Source organism: Myotis myotis, unplaced genomic scaffold (genome assembly GCF_014108235.1).
Source record: "Myotis myotis isolate mMyoMyo1 unplaced genomic scaffold, mMyoMyo1.p scaffold_m19_p_7, whole genome shotgun sequence".
NCBI lineage: Eukaryota > Metazoa > Chordata > Mammalia > Chiroptera > Vespertilionidae > Myotis > Myotis myotis.
Window position 1 is genome coordinate 79,082,251 of NW_023416379.1, and position 2,906 is coordinate 79,085,156.

Sequence of the window (2,906 nt, forward strand, 5' to 3'; positions counted from 1 at the left end):
CATCCTAAACTGAGTACCATCAAACAGCTAAATGCCCTGAACACTAAGCCATCTCAAGAAAATCACCACATCCACAACTTCCAACTGTCTATATTTTTAGTGCAACATGTAATTTATTTCATGACCATCAATAAACTGACAAATATTTATTTAGAGCAAAAAAGGCAACACTTACTAAGCACATAAAATCTGGTTAATTATGGTTTGTTAATTCTCAAAATAAAACTGTAGGATACATAGCATTTATAGAAAAGAAACTAATGTTTAACCAAGGTGTAACATGACCTCAAGGCCATAGGCCAGTATGTAGAAGATTAATATTCAAGCCTAAGTAATTTAACTTAAGTCATATTCCAGTCTTTCTACTCCCATCAAAACATCCTATTAAGTAACTATCTACTAATAGCTGTAGCAAGCTCTATGCTAGGTATTCAAGATGTTATAAAGATGTAGAAGATATGGTTGGTGATTATTTGGGGTAATAGAACAAACTTCCTATACCTACGGGTGAATAAACATATTGATAACTAATAATACAAGACCAAATATTATCAGTGTCTAGTTAATAAGTGATATATGCTGAACTGGTCACTCCTCCTTCTTGCTAACTTTCTATCTGGTCCATGCCACTGTTTTATATAGTCACTAGAGGCCCGGTGCACAAAAATTTGTGCACTCGGGGGAAGGGGGGGTCCCTCAGCCCGGCCTGTCCCCTCTCGCAGTCTGGGACCCCTCGGGAGATAACGACCTGCTGGCTTAGGCCTGCTCCCGGGTGGCAGAGGGCAGGCCCAATCCCTAGGTGCAGCCCCTGGTCGGGCTCAGAGCAGGGCCGACTGGGGAGTTGGGGCGCCGCCCCCTGTCATGCACAGAGCAGGGCGGATTGGGAGGTTGCGATGCCACCCTCAGTCATGCTCAGGGTAGGGCCGATTGGGGGGTTGGGGCACCACCCCCTGTCACACTCAAGGCCCGATCAGGGGGTTGGGGTGCCACCACTCTCACACTCAGGGCAGGGCCGATGGGGAGGTTATGGCTCTACCCCGTCACACACAGAGCAGGGCCCGTGGGGGGCGGGGGGGTTGGGGCCCCACCCCCTGTCACACACAGAGTCGCAGGGCAATCAGGGGGTTTGGGCACTGCCCCCTGTCACGCTGATCCCTGTGCCGGGAGGCCTCTCGGCGCCACTGATCCCGGTGCTGGGAGACATAGTACCCTTTTACTATAAAGAATAGCGGCCTGGTGCACGTGTGGGGGCCGGCTGGTTTGCCCTGAAGGGTGTCCTGGATCAGGGTGGGGGTCCCCACTGGGGTGCCTGGCCAGTCTGGGTGAGGGGCTGAGGGCTGTTTTCAGGCTGGGACTGAAGCTCCCAATCGCTCCTTTTTTCTTTTTTTTTTTTTTTATTCTGGGCCAGCTTTAGCTCTGAGGCCTCGGCTGCTGAAAACAGGTTTCTGGCCTTTGTTTACCTTCTGTATTTGATACAATGTTGCGGTCCGGCTGGCTGAAGCTCTGCTGAGTACAGCAGGTTTCTGGGGTTTTTTAGCTTCTTTATTCACAACATAGTTGCTGAGAGTTGCAGCTAAGAGGCCGGCAAGTCAGGCGGGGAATGTTGGAGTTCTCCATCACTGAAGCAAGCAAGCCTCCCTGTTTGCATCAGCTGCCTGGCTGCCGGCCGCCATCTTGGCTGCCAGTTAATTTGCATATCTCAGCCCTACTCTGTGAGTGACAGGGGGATTAGCCAATGGGAAGGGTAGCAGTCGTATGCCAATTACCATGTTTCTCTTTTATTAGTGTAGATTGTTAGACTATATTGTGATTATTCACTTGGTTAAGCTCCCTACTAAAATTAGTGCCCCTCTAGGGCAAGATGTGTGATTCACCTATACCAAAATGACTAAACCAATGCCTGCACATAGGATCAACAAAACATTGTTTGTGGAATAAATGGACATATGAAATGTCTTAACCCATGAGGAGTGACTGCACTTCTTTATTTGATTAATTTGTTTACAGAGCTTCCACCATGTGCCAGGCTACAATGCCAAATAAGACAGATGCAGTTTCTCTCCTCAGGTAGCTTACAATCTAGAGAAGGATGCATTTGGTCAACAGGCTGTGGAAACACAGTGCACCAAGTACAAGCACCATGTTTGGGGAATTAGAAACTGTTATGGGGGACCTAAGCCAGACACAGGAGAGGAGAATCTGCAACTCACACAGTCTAATTCATTACCCCCAGATTTGTTTAAGGCACTTAAGGAGGAAGAGAAATGAAAGCAAACTTCCCGTACCTACAGGTGAATAGCCCCTGGGAAGAGGCACCTGAATAGCCACTGTCTTATGCTCAGCTAAAGAAGAAGGAATGAATGTAGCAATCAAGAGACAAGACAGGGCATGCCATGGAGAATACAGCCTTAGCAGCACTGGGCTGTTCCCCTGGCCACTTTACTCTCTGCAGGCTCACAGACAGCCTCATCCTTCTGGGAACATAAGTCATCACTTTACTGTCCACTGAACATATATTTACTTGAAGGAAAGGTCAAGAATAAAACTCAGCTTCTTTGTGCATATGGCAGTGCTCACTGAGTTCATAGAGCATTGCCCAACATTCAGTACCTCCAGCCTTGTGGGTCAAATCCCAAGCTGGCAGAAATGCCTGGCTGGGTTTTACCATCTTTCTCTCCTGCAAATAAACAGAATAATTTTTTACCTATGATAGGTAATTACGTGGCTCTCATTCAGCTCTTATAATTCATTCGTACCTTGCGGCATTCATGAGTCATGGGTCTTTTACACTTGTCACAGAAACCTAATCCCTACTCTTCATGGGCCAGCTATCCTAAAGATGGCTGAACATGTAATTGCCTTGAAATGTAACATATTTCCCACATTATTTATTATAGCTGCGCCTG